At 39.3% G+C, this 13579-nt stretch overlaps 1 protein-coding gene across 12 annotated transcripts in view; it reads left to right on the top strand.

Annotated features, from left to right (window-relative positions):
• FAT3 (FAT atypical cadherin 3) overlaps positions 1-13579 on the top strand; it is a 550618-nt gene that overhangs the window by 360015 nt on the left and 177024 nt on the right. The gene's annotated exons all lie outside the window — the stretch shown is intronic.

Here is a 13579-nt window from a genome sequence, read left to right on the forward strand (position 1 = left end):
CTTCTGGAGGCAGGTTGTTCCACTGGTTAATAGTTCTGTAATCCATGTGTTCTGGAATCCTTTCATGTAACATTTAATAGTAGTTCCCAAGCTGAATGATTTTGAAAAATAATTTATTATTTTTTTTCTTCCAAGCTTTTTCCAACAAGGTTCCATATTTTTGAGATCAAAAGTGTTGATCCATCCATTGATTTTGGTTGTGTCAAGAATTGATGCAATGAAATAAATTCCAAAAATTGAATTCCCTTTCCCGATTGCCAGCTTTCTACTAAATATTACTAAACTTTAAATTCTACAAGGTATATTGAGCTCGTTTACATACTCAAAACTTTTCATTAGAAAACACAATTGCTTCATGCTTGAAGGCTTGATCTTTAAAATAACCTATTTAAAAAAATAAATCTGATACAGAATTGTATTTAATCTGGAAACTATTATTAGGCTCCAGTTGTACCTGTGGGCTTGTATCTCATCTGACACCTGAGTTTTTCTTAATATAAAGTGTCCACATATAAGTCATGGATGATTTGTTAAATTGTTAGTGACTAGATAAGGCTGCAGTTTTTCACTTTAACATGCATTTCACACTGCACTGATTATTGTGGTTCAAACTCGTATAATAACTATTTGAATAACGATCTGTAGTTTTTAAATGTTAAAAGATCATCAAATACATAGAGTTAGCAATATAAAAAATTAGCAGTATTCTGGTAGCTTACACTTAGTTTATTTCATCTTACGTGCTTGTAACTCTCTATTTTTTGTTTACTTTTTATTCTCTTTTTTTTCCCTTTTAAAAAGGTAGCAGTCTCTCTCTATATATGTCTGTGTGTATTACAGTAGTTCCATCTGAAAGCAGCCTACTATCATACTATCATTAGTACTGGATGTTCACTACTCACTTTTCATCTTCGTGTTTCGATTAAAGTAGGATTTCTTTTCTTGGGCTCTTTTGAAAATAAGAACATAAGAAGAATCAGATTAGAACATATGGAGTTTGTATTATGATTCCAAAGGTGGCCTTCCAGTTACTTATAGGAAGTAAAGTACAAACAAAACAAATAGCTTTCTCCCATTTTGATCCTCAATATCTAGTTATTTATTTATTTAGCATATGGCAGTGGTACAATTAGCCAGGAGACTCAAGGCGAACTAGCTCCACCCCAGAAGGACAAGTGATGTCCTGCGGCATTATCTATGGCAGGGCTTTTCAACCAGTGCTATGGGTACCACCTGTGGTACATTGGCACCTGGCAGGTGGTACGCGACCATCCTAGAAAAGTGGTAGCGGGGAGGGGAATGAACTGAACTTATGGCAGCACCGCACAAGCCTGAGCGAGAGACAGCTGGAGCTGCAGGGCTGTCAGGGCTCAGCGGAAGCCCCAGGATCAGAGCTTCTTCAGGACTGTCAGGGCTCAGTGGAAGTGCCAGGATCAGTGCCAGACTTCAGCTGGAGCTCGGCACCAATCCTGGCGCTTCTGCTGAGCCCAGAAGAAGCGCCGATCAGCTGGAATGTTGCAGCATCTCCAGGGTCTTGTGATTTACATTCAGATGCTTGGCATCTGATTCATACTTATGATGGTCACAGTATCCCAGGGTCATGTGAAGTGACCAAAACCTGCTGCAACCAGCAGACGGGGGGAATAAAAACCAAACACCCCCCACCCCCGCTGCCAATCCTCAACAGAAATGTTCACAACAATGGAAACCTCGGACAGGAGGAAGAGCGCCGCCGGGTGGGCAGGCAGGTGTCTTGCTCGGCTGTGGCTTGGGGGGCACTTTTTTCAGTGCCATTGTAACTTCAAACAGTCATTAAGTGAACTGTTGTAAGTCAAGGACTACCTGTACTTTAGCATTTTTTTCCTTTTTTTTTTGTCATCAAGTTTTTGACCCCTTGCTAGACGACTGGTGGTACTCGGATATTGCCATATCCTAAAAGTGGTACAATGGGTGAAAAGGTTGAAAAGCCCTGATCTATGGCTTTCTCTCACCACCAATTTATTCAAAGTCAGGTGTCACATCTGGGCAGGTCCCGTACTGCCGAGGTCCAACCGTCCGCACAAAACACCTCCACATTTCCCACCAAAGTGGTACTTATTTATTACTTGCATATAACATGCTTTTGAAGTGCTAGATGGGCTGAAGTTGAGGCAAGTGAAGGGAGCTCACTCCACCCTGTGATGCTAGAACTCAAACCGCTGGCACAAAAACCCATCTCCACCATCTTTAAGCTGCTGAGTTATTGCACCTCCCAACATGTGGTTCTAGGAATAGATACAAAATGTCTGTATCCATTATACACCAATTTTACCATAAATCATAAGCCATTGCATCCCTTTTCCAAATCTTGTGTTGTGAAAAGCACAAACATTTTGAAATTATTTTTTTCCTCCATTGCAAACACTGAGAATGCTTTTATTCGTCTTGTGGTAATTTTTTTTGAGTTGCATGTCTGTTTTATGAGCCTACTTGTTAAAAAAGGGATACAGATAAGTGGATTCAACTCAATCTACATATCCCTCCGGAAAGCATCCTCTAGGGATTCGTGTGGCTCCCATTTTCCACTTGTTATTTAGCCTTAATCATTCTTTCTCTCAGTCTTCAAAAGGGGCTTGCTGTTTAGTTTTGCTTATCTCACTTGTATGTATTATAGCACCATTATTTCTCTAGTTCATGATATTTCCAGTTTTTCCCCTATGCTAGAGATTTATTTCACAGTAGCTGTTACCAAACAAAAATGTTCTTCTTTTGCCGCAATTATATTACCAATCCCTTTTTTGAACACCAGAAAAAAAGTTATTCTAACAAGATAGAATGGTTCACGGAGCACATACATATTTTGTAGTCAGTGACACTTCATATCTCATTATTCCTAACCTGTGTTCCCTTTTCCATACGATACCATCATTATTTTTCTATATATCACTATTTCACCACATTGAAAGGTAGAGAGAGATAAAAAAAATACCAATGCTAAAGACCAAGAAGCATCTCCCACTTAATTCAACAGCTGTTAGAAGAGTTGTGGCTTAGGAATTCAGCCAGGAAGTAAAGTTAGAAGGAAAAAATGGCCTGGTTCTCTGTTAAAGTCACTCAATTCTATATTCAGTTGCTATCTCTCAACCTAGCCAACATCCCAGATTTCTTTTGAAGATATCATGGGAAGGAGATGTCTCATTATGCCAATCTGAATTTCATAGGAGCACAAATGAAACTTGGGATAAGAAAGTTCTACCCAAAGGAAGAATTACAGAAGGTATTTGTGGGAAGAATCCAGAGAAAGAAATACTTTGGGGGCTATTAAAAAGGGAGAATATATTTCCCCAAAAGGAATAATGGAAAAGATCTTTAAAAAGGCAGACACTTCTCCACACACACACCCCAGCTAGACAACTCAGCAGAAACCAGCTTTTAGAAATGCAGATGTAATAATCCATTCAGAAAAGTTGGAATCTTCCAGCTAGAAACTGAAGAAATTAGGAAGACAAAGACCCTTAAAATCTATATACCCCACCCAAATTCTAAGGACAGGAAACAAAATAGGATTAACCCACCACCATCAGAATACCAGAAAGGCACACTCAGACTCAGGTCAAAGTACCATGACACAGGAAATACAAAGCCTCAAACAGGAGCAGGAAACAATCTCAAGAGCCCCAGGAAGTATAAAAATCCACTCCCTGCTACATGTGGTCACTCTCTTTTTTCCAGAGCCATCTTTCTGTCTGCTCTCCTCTTCAATAAATTACAACCTTCTTTCTAAAGCAGTCGCCATGTTGTTTATTCCCGGCTTGGACTAGACCCTGATGAAGATTTTTCCTTCAACAGTATACACAAAAACCCCTCATGAATATCAGTCAGCTTGAAATGTTCTGGATGACCTCCCATGTTAATGTTACACAAACTTTTGAAATACGAGTTTGCTGTACAGGTGATCCTCAATTTTCAACAGTTTGTTTCGTGATTGAAGTTAACAATAGCATTGAAAAAAGTGACTTATGACTGCTTTCAGACTTACAATCATTGCAGCATCCCCGTGGTCACATGATCAAAATTCAGAAACTTGGCAATAGGCTCATATTTATGACGGTTGCAGCATCGCGGGGGCATGAGATCATCTTTTGCGACCTTCTGACAAAGTCAATGGGGAAGCCAGATTCACTTAAGGACCGTGTTACTAACTTAACAACTGCAGTGATTCACTTAACAACTGTGGCAAGAAAGGTGGTAAAATGGTGCAAAACTCACTTAACAACTGAGCGAAAAAATTTGGGGCTCAATCGTGATCTTAAGTTATGGACTACCTGTATTTTCTTATCTTCATTTGCCTGCCATGGCCTATGGTTGCCTTAGGTGTCAACGAAAAACGTTCCCAAATTAGTAAAACGAATATTGAACTATTATTTAATTTATATGCCATTTATCTTGCAGTTCAAGGCGACTTTTATTTAGTAATCCTGAAGCCAAGGGTGGGCCACTTAAGTTAGTAGAATCACCCATCAGACTCCTGTTTCTCTTTCACAGCTCCCAAAGCCCCTTTCGTGATAAGGTTTCTTTCCACTTTAAGGCAGAAAATTCACAAAAAAAAAAAAAACCCAGGAACTATAGAGTGTGCCCTAAATTAGGCTTGCTTTAAAAAAACAAAGAATCAGCTCCTAAACCTCTGTTCCCACTCTTTAAAAAAATAGTAAACTTGACCCACCAATATGTATGACACAGCCTTGCTCATTTTTAAATAGAATTAGTTTATCTGAAGATTGGAGGCCATTCCTAAAATTACAAGGGGGATCTTCTGCCTCACTTTGGAAGAGAGCTGGAGACTTGCAAGATGGATGTTAGTCTTGCAAGATCATCCAGACAAGAAGCAGACCTCGGAGCACTAAAGATAGTCCTCAACTTACAACCACAATTGAGCCCAAAATTTCCGTTGCTAAGAGAGACATTCGTTAAGTGAGTTTTGCCCCATTTTACCACTTTCCTTGCCCCAGTTGTTAAGTGAAGCACTGCAGTTGATAAGTTAGTAACCCGGTTGTTAAGTGAATCTGGCTTCCCCCATTGACTTTGCCTGTCTAAAGGTTGCAAAAGGGGATCACATGACCTTGGGACACAGCAAAGGTCCGGTAAATAGGAACCTGTTGCCAAGCCTCTGAATTTTGATCACATGATCATGGGGATGCTGCAAAGGTCCTTAATGTAAAAAAAAAAGGTCATAAGTCACATTTTTCAGTGCCGTTGTAACTTTGAACGGTCACTAAATGAACTGTTGTAAGTCGAGGACTACCTGTAGCTTTATGTTTATTGTAAGGTTGCATTAACAAAATCTTGCAGAGTCTGAAAGTACATCGCTTCCCCCCTCGTTTATACAGTCCAAGAAATTGGGGGGGAGGAGGGCCCCTTCTGAGGCGTTTCTTCTGAGCTGTCTCTTATCTGAGCCATTTTGTTTTTTGGGGTTTTTTTGAGCGTCATAAATAGAAACCCTGTATATTTATTTCAAACATAGGTTAGTAAGCCTAAGTGAAATAATCCAATACTTGCAAATTATAAAGAAGAATATTTTGTGGGAAGTTAAAAATAATTTTAATTAAAACATTTTAATAAAATAGTTAAAGCATAGGTTTCCATAGGCATTGCTACGTATAACTTTAACATATTAATTGTCCACCCTTGGGACAATTAATTAGATTATTAGATGAAAGATTAGATAACCTTTATTGTCATTTTTTTTCCTGTGGACACAATGGCACATATTAAAAATGAAATTTAGTTGCTTCCTCTCAAATGCACACATACATAACACACATTTAAAACATACTATATACAACATATGTATATAGACCTACACCCTTACATATAAGTAATATGTGTGTGTGTGTGTGTGTGTGTTTCTGAGGTTTTCGCAGGTGTTTGTATGTAGGTCTTTGGTTATTCGGGTTTTCTCCCGTGTAAAATTGGAAGTGTCTTGGCGACGTTTCGACGAAGTCCCATTCGTCATCTTCAGGCTGGTGTTTTCAGCTTCGTGCTCCTCCTATATATATAAAACCAAGCTTTCGTTGGGATCCTTGGATCCTCCTGGTGGTCGTAAGTTATTTATTTTATATTATGAATATACCCAGAAGTCACATCTTTACAGACATTATTAACCATATATATGTGTGTGTGTGTGTGTGTGTGTGTGTGTGTGTGTGTGTGTGTGTGTGTGTGATATAAAAAGATATTTAATATCAGCTGAGCATCAAAGGAATAATCTACGACCAGATAACTTTTATTTATTTTTTTCTTCTTCTCTTTTTTAATTTTACTTAGTGTTATTCATTTATAACATAAAATGTGAACTACAAAAGCAAATAATAGGGGACAACAGTAGAAAAAGGGAAAACAAAAAAGGTGTGAAGAAGGGGGGGGGGGAAGGAACAAAAGGCATTGACTTCTGAACCATCTCTGACTGTGACTCTTCCCCAGCTTCCAGGCTTATTCTCACATATCATTACAGCCACCCTCTTGATGTCTTTGAACTTCTCCACAATTGCTTCTGCATGGAATCCTTGACCAATGAAATGCATCTGCTAAACTGAGCAATATAAAAAAATGCTGCTTTTTTAATTACTAGGAATAAAAAAAAATACAATTGCAAGGCAGGCTCACAGTTTGCTGGCCTACTGGACCCCTTTTTTTGCCTAAAGATAATGCTGTCCCTAACATTGCTGTGTACCAGTGGTGGCGAACCTATGGCACGCGTGCCAGAGGCGGCAGAGTTTGCCAGAGTAGCGAGCACATGGCGTTTGGAAGCGATAGGGCAGGAAGTGAGTGAGCAAGCAGCGTTGGCCCCCCGGAGATGGCGAGGGACTGGCTCCCGTTGCCCTGGCCCTGGCCCTGGCCACGCTCACCAGTCTGCCGTGACCACTGCAGCCACGCCCACCCACCTCCCCTGAGGGCACTACAATGCTGATGCACTCCTGGCACTTTGCGATAAATAAGTGGGTTTTGTATTGCAGTTTGGACACTCGGTCTCTAAAAGGTTTGCCATCACTGCTGTGTACTCTTAACTTCATACTAAATCTATCAAACTGAGTAAATGCACTTAAATTCACACTACGGAGCAACTAAAGGCTGATTCTCAACTCCTTGGACATTTGGTTAAATGTTTGCCAATCTGCATCATAACCCGTTCTTAACAAATATACAGAAAGGGAGATAAAAATCCATTTTTTTTTTTAAATCTGCAAACTAGTAACTGTCTTTACTCATGCAAGACATCTGCTTCTCTAGATGTCAGCCCCAAAACAGCTCACAAAAGAGCCAATTAGAATTCTGTAGCAATCATTGCAATTTTAAGGAAACTTTGAAGGAAAGGTGTTTAGTTCCCGCTGGCTGGGGAGATTGGAATCAAGCAAGTTGCGTGAATAGAAAATAAATGGCAAGATGAGGCCTGTGAAAAGATGGTAATGTGATGAGCTTTGTAGCCAGAGCTTTTCTCTCAGCAGGCACATGGACTCTAAGAGGAGCGAGAATGGGAGAAACTTTATCCCCTGAAGTGAGCAGACAAGAGGTTTTTGAACAACTATTGTCCACCAAAGTAGAGTCAGTCCAAGTTAGGGAGGAACTTCTCCCTCATATCAATACTTGAAATAAAGCTTTCCAGAACTACAGTCGTTGCAGGAAGCATGGAAAGCTGTCAAAAAAGCAGAGGGAACTTTTCAGAAACAAGAGAACTCTGAGGGGATTGCACTTGAATGCAAAATATTTCTTGGACATCACAGGAAGTGGGGTTATGTGACATCTGAACACCGGTCCATTTATCTCAGGGATGGTCAAATTGAGACCTGGGGGACATTTGTGGCCTTCAAAACTGCCCTTTTCCTAGAAATCTCCATTTTACAAGGGACTGCTTTTCCATTCTTTTTTCTTTTTCTTTTTAGCTTCCAAAACCCATGTGAAAGTATAGTATCAAAAGCACGGGTCCCAACGGTTTAGGGACTAATAGGCACAACTGAATTTTGGGGGGATGTTTTGCAGATATTATAGTCAAAGCAAATTTGAATTTAGTATTTAATATCTTATGTCCTATCATGGAACAAAGCAAGATATAAATGCCATTAATAATAAGGAATATAATAGAACTGACAGCAGATTTCACACAAAGGTAAATGTTTAGATGAATTTGGAGCATCCTGGCTAGATAAGAGTATTTTAATTTATGCTACAGTTTTGTTCAGCAGCTTTATTTGAACTTGAATTATAAAATGACTTTTGCTTATTCGTTGTTTCTTTTTGCCAGGCTACATCCTTCAAATTCTTCAAAATGTTGTCTGCCTTTAAAGATATATATTGTCATCTCGGTTTCTTCTTGGTTAATGATAGAGACGTGACAACTGCAAAAAATGTCCTTATCAATTTAAAAAAACCTGCTTTTGTATGCCCATGTTGAAAGACAGATGGATGGATAGATAGATTGTCGGTAGATAGTCTGTATGAAATTTTATGGAGGATGTAGGGCTAATTGAAAATCCTCACCTGAAAAGCTTTGGGAATTGACTTCCTGTAAAAGCCATTTAAATTTACAGACATTCCCCGTGGTAAGAAAAGGCCTTGTGATCTTTACAGGTTTTGCTTTTCATTAAAAAGAAAAGTCTGCTCAGCTAATACTTTTGCCAGATCGCATGCTGGTCCGGATGCCAATAGCTGCCCGCTCAGGAAGGGGATAGTTGAAATATTGGACATGGCAGAATGTTTGTGGAGATTCTCAATCATCCAGGACATAGTTGTCCCAAAAGCGCTTTTCAAAAATTATTTTCTTGGCCTCGGCTCAAACCCTACTTATCTGACTATTGCCTTGGGCAGGGGTCTTCAAACTTGGCCCTTTTATGATTTGTGGACTTCAACTCCCAGAATTCCTCAGCCAGCATGTCATAAAAGGGCCAAGTTTGAAGACCCCTGGCCTTGGGAGTAGCTCTTTGTCCTGCTCTAAACCATCCTTAGCCACTGGATTAGTAGTAGTAGTAGTAGTAGTAGTAGTAGTAGTAGTAGTAGTAGTAGTAGTAGTAATAATAATAATAATAATAATAATAATAATAATAATAATAATAATAATAATAATAATAATAATAGACTTAGAAGGGACCTTGGAGGTCTTCTAGTCCAACCCAGGAAATCCTATCCCTCTTTAGACAAATGATTGTCCAGTTTCTTCTTAAAAACTTCCAGTGTTGAAGCATTCATTCACAACTTCTGGAGGCAAGTTTTTTCCACTGGGAAAGTAAAATTTCTTCATCCCTGATAATGAGAGAAAAGCTGAGATGTTGTTGCTTCCCTTCTCTGGCACAGATAGAATTTTTAAAAGAAGAGACCTTCCTTAACTTTATTATTGTGTAAATTCTTATTTTGTTTGACTTTGTGTTGGACAACATGGATTCCAAGTTTAGAAATGGAAACTAAGCTCAAAAAGTATCTCTTGATTAGCACCGTGCCTTATAATGATCCTTATATACACACACACATATGGACACAAATATTACACCTCACTGTGCTTCCTGCAGTGATACACATTTTGCAATTAATGAACTGTCAGATTCCAAGTCCTTAAAAAGAAATATGTTAGACTTTCTGTGTACACTAAAAGCATAATATTATTTGGTCTGTTGATTCATTGGCATGAATACTCCTACCCCATCAGAAATTTATCAAATTAAAAAAAAATGCTACCTTATGTTCTTGGCTTAGTCTCTAGTGTTTTATATGCAGAGGATGTGTTTATGGAAACCATCTGAATTCTCACCTGCAAATTAAAAAGATAAAATTTTTCTACCTCAATTAAATCTAGACCAGATACGTTTAAAAAAAAAAAAGCATCACTTTCTCTTGGAATGCATAATAAAGTTTGGCAAATAATAAATTTCACTTTATTTTAACTTTATTCATAAAATTTGTTTAATAAAGTAGTATTACATAATAAAGTTTGGTAAGTAGCCAGTTTGGTGTAGTGGTTAAGGCACTGGCCTAGGAACCAGGACAGTGTGAGTTCTAGTCCTGCCTTAAGCATGAAAGCCAGTTTGGGACTTTCAGCCAGTCACCAGGACACTGTGAGTTCCAGTTTCACCTTAAGCACAAAAGCCAACTGGGTGATGTTAGGCCAGTCAGTAGGAGACTGTGAGTTCTAGCTCCACCTTAAGTACAAAAGCCAGCTTGGTGATGTTGGACCAGTCAGTAGGAGACTATAAGTTCTAGCTCCACCTTAAGTACAAAAGCCAGCTAGGTGATGTTGGACCAGTCAGTAGGAGACTGTGAGTTCTAGTTCCACCTTAAGCATAAAAGCCAGCTGGGTGACATTGGACCAGTCAGTAGGAGACTGTGAGTTTTACTCCTGTCTTGGGCATTAAAATTGGCTGGGTGACTTTGGGCCAATCACCAGGAGATGGTGAGTTCTTGGGTCAATGACCAGGAGATTGAGAGTTTCTGGTCCTACCTTAGGCATGACCATCGCTTGGATGACTTTGAGCCAGTCACCAGGAGATGGGGAGTTCTAGTTCTGGCTTAGGCATGAAAGCTAGCTGGATGATTTTGGGCCAGTTGCTTTCTCTCAGCCCAGCCCACCTCACAGGATTGTGGTTGTGGAGAAAATAAGAGGAGGAAGAAGTACTAAATAGGAGGAAGAGTCTACCTATAAAAAAATAATAAAAGCAAGATAAAAATCAAATAAAATACTCAAGAAGTATTATTCTCCATGGTTTCTCTTGTTTGCATGTTTTGATTATACACCTTCATAGACGCTGATCAGAATGAAAAAGTTAGAAGAGTTTTTGTGGCCATCACCTTCAACTCTGATCAGTTCAAGAATCTAAAGCATATTGGACAGATGGCTGTCTAGATTCTGTTTGAGCACATTCCGTAAAGAAGAGCCCACATTTATTGTTAATTTATTCCACTTCCAAAACCCAAAAAATGAATGGCTTTCACTTTCAGGAAACATTGCCTAATAAATTCATCTGAATCCTGTCTTCCTGTTACTTAAATTTATTATTTCATGTCATGAACTCCTGAGCAAAAGAGATAGGTCCGTATCTTATCTGAGGTATAATTTCAGGTGTTTGAAAAACGTGGTCATGTACCCCACCCAAAAAAATCTCTTCTGGAAGCTTCCCCCCCCCTGCAATTCCTCCAATCTCTCTTTGCAAGAGTTATTTTTTAGTTCCCTGATCGTCTTCACTGACTTTCCCTCAGTTTGTTCCCATCTCTCTGTTTCCTTCTTAAACTGTTGTGTCTAAAACGGGGCATTGTACTTGAGCTGGGTTTTGAACAAAGGAGAACTTAGTGGAACTATTACTTTCCATGATTTCAGAATCCTCTAGGTTTTATCCAATTCTTGGTAGGACTTCTATGAATACCATGGCATCACTCTGACAGGTTTTGGCTGGCAAAACACAACTGCATTCAGATAGACACATAAGAACACAAGAACTCCTGCTAAGTAGTTTATATTGTAGAAAAGTCATAAAGCCACAATGAAAGAATTCAAACAATTAAAGTGTTTCAAGTAGAAAATGTATTTTGCTAAGCTGTTCATTCTCTTGGCCAGCCTATATAACACACTCCTGGGCCTCCACTTCTGCAGTGGGGAAGCTCTGCTTCCATCTGGCCCTTGCTTCAAAGATGGTCTGATGGGTTGTCATGTTGCCATTCTCTGACCCTGTGAGGATTAATTCTCACAGATCAGGCATGGCTAATGCTAAATCTCCTCAGTTCATTTCTGATTACCAAAGGACATCCGTCTTAACATATTTCTTCTTTTCCCCTTCATCTGTTTGTCTTAAAATATTGGTGTATGTTCCTTTATCTGATTTATTGTGTTAATTAATTGCTGAGCTTGTCAGCTGGAAAACTGTTTGTCTGGGTTCAAGACCCAAGAGCCACGCGATGAGGTGAGCTCCCATTACTGGTCCTGGCTCTTGTCCACCTAGCAGTTCGAAATGTAAATGCAAGTAGATAAATAGGTACCACTTCAGTGGGAAGGTAATAGCATTCCATTCATCTTGGTAAATAGCCATGTGGGCCACTTGACCACAGAAGTGTCTTCAGATAGCTCTAGCTCCCTCGGCTAAAAAAGCAGAGATGAGCACCATCCCCTAAAGTCGGACACGACTGGACAGGGGAAACCTTTACCTTTAATCATTCATCTTTTGGTTTCCCCAAGAGGTTTGAATAAGGCCTTACTGTTCCACTTCTTTGTAAGCTTTTTGGTCTTGGTTTTATTGCTTTAATAGACCCATCCTGTAAATGACAGCACGAGGAAGCAAAAAGGACATAGTCTTTGCTTTTTCTCTATCCAAAGATATATCTCTTAAAAACACTTCCAAAGTGTTTTTCTCTCCTAAACTAGTGTCATACATCCCATTTGCCACTATCTGTAAGATAGCTGTTATAGATCCTTTGTCATCTTCTAAAGCTTGTTGGGAACTCTCATCTTTTCTCAAGTGCCTTTATGCTCCATGTCTCCTATGGGAAATATCTCTACCATACTGCAATAAGTATCAAGGGAAATCACTCTGTGGTGTGCTGCTAAATGTTTAAGGACTGGCACAGTCAGTTCCATTGCTACTATCATGTCACTAGCTGTAGAACAGCTGATTGGTATGCTAGACATCAGAGGTCATCTCTGATGTCAACTGGCTTGCAAAATTCACAAAAAATTAACAATTAGCTCTCACAAGCTGGTGCAAGCCAGCCCCAGCAAACATCTTAATAGCCTATTTAAGGCAAAAAAGGGGGGGAGGGCAAAAAGAGATAAAAACCATAATCTCTCTGCTATCTATTTTGTCCCCTGTGAGTCCTTCTCCACACTAGTTGTTGCCCTCTGTGCTATCATTGGTTCCATATTGCTCGGTTGATTGATGAGGACTATCCTGCCTTATTTGGGTCAGGTTTTTTTTTTGTTTGATGTCAAGGAACCTCAACATTATTTCTTGGTTCCACTTGACATACTAATGTCAGCAACTGAAATGATCCAGTAGAAGCTAAGCCTGATCACACATGGGATATGATGATGATGACGACGAGGATAACGATGATGATATCCATTCAATTGTGTTCGACTCTTGGCAATTCTATGGGCCAAGTCTCTCCACAACTTCTCATCTTGCACTACTTCTTTGAGTTGTTTGATGCTCTGGCTGGTGTCAGCTTTGATGGTGTCCGGCCACCATGTTCCTTGATGATCTGGTTTCCTTTTATTCTTCCAAATGTAATTGCTTTATCCAGTGAATTCCCCTGCATGACATAGCCAAAGTAAGTGAAACACAGTTTCATGATGTTATGAAACGTAAGGAGAGACTATCATTTCTCCAAAATCTACGAAATTCCAAAGAGCCTTTCTCAAGCGAATTTGCAGATGACCAATCAGAAAAGTCGAGTTATCGGTTTTCTTTTATTTTCTTTTCTTTTCTTTCCTGTCTTCCTACATGGGAAATTCAGCACAATATTTCACAGATTTGGAAAAGTTCCCTGTAGTTAAACTTTGGGCCTGACAAATAAATCATTAATTGTAAAATTGCTTTTCTGCTTCCTTGATCTATGTTGATACATTAATCAA

This window comes from Crotalus tigris, unplaced genomic scaffold, assembly GCF_016545835.1.
Source record: "Crotalus tigris isolate CLP2741 ecotype Arizona unplaced genomic scaffold, ASM1654583v1 scf7180000024339.11422700, whole genome shotgun sequence".
Classification (NCBI taxonomy): domain Eukaryota; kingdom Metazoa; phylum Chordata; class Lepidosauria; order Squamata; family Viperidae; genus Crotalus; species Crotalus tigris.